Source organism: Triticum aestivum, chromosome 3D (assembly GCF_018294505.1).
Source record: "Triticum aestivum cultivar Chinese Spring chromosome 3D, IWGSC CS RefSeq v2.1, whole genome shotgun sequence".
In the NCBI taxonomy this organism is placed as follows: domain Eukaryota; kingdom Viridiplantae; phylum Streptophyta; class Magnoliopsida; order Poales; family Poaceae; genus Triticum; species Triticum aestivum.
The window spans coordinates 464961173-464961758 of record NC_057802.1 but is presented as its reverse complement, the minus strand read 5'-3'; positions in this window follow the sequence as shown (position 1 = coordinate 464961758).

Below are 586 nucleotides of genomic sequence, written 5' to 3'. Positions count from 1 at the left end.
AAGCCAGACGGGACCTTCATACTGCTCAGGCATTCAAAAAAAAATGACCTTCTCTTCTTTGGTAAGAGCGTAGCTGGCACGACCTTGAAACCATTCCGGATGCCGGTCATCTGGGTCTTTCAAAAGTTGCTGGTCCTGCCGTGCTTCCTTTGTATCATTTGTCTTCCCATACACGCCCAAGAAGCTTAGCAGGTTCACGCAAATATTCTTCGTAACATGCATCACGTCGATTGCAGAGCGGACATCTAGGACTTTCCAATATTCTAGCTCCCAAAATATAGATTTCTTCTTCCACATGGTTGCGTGCCCGTCAACTCCCCGCGGAACTGATTGTCCGCCAGGACCCTTTCCAAAGATGACTTTCAAATCCTTGACCATATCAAATATCTCAGCACCAGTACGTTCCGCAGGCTTCGGCCGGTGATCTGCCTTGCCGTTGAAATGCTTGCCTTTCTTTCTTACGTTATGATTTCGGGGAAGAAATCGACGATGACCCAGGTACACGTTCTTCTTACAATTAACCAAACGTACACTTTCAGTCTCATGTAAGCAGTGCGTGCATGCATTGTATCCCTTATTTGTCTGT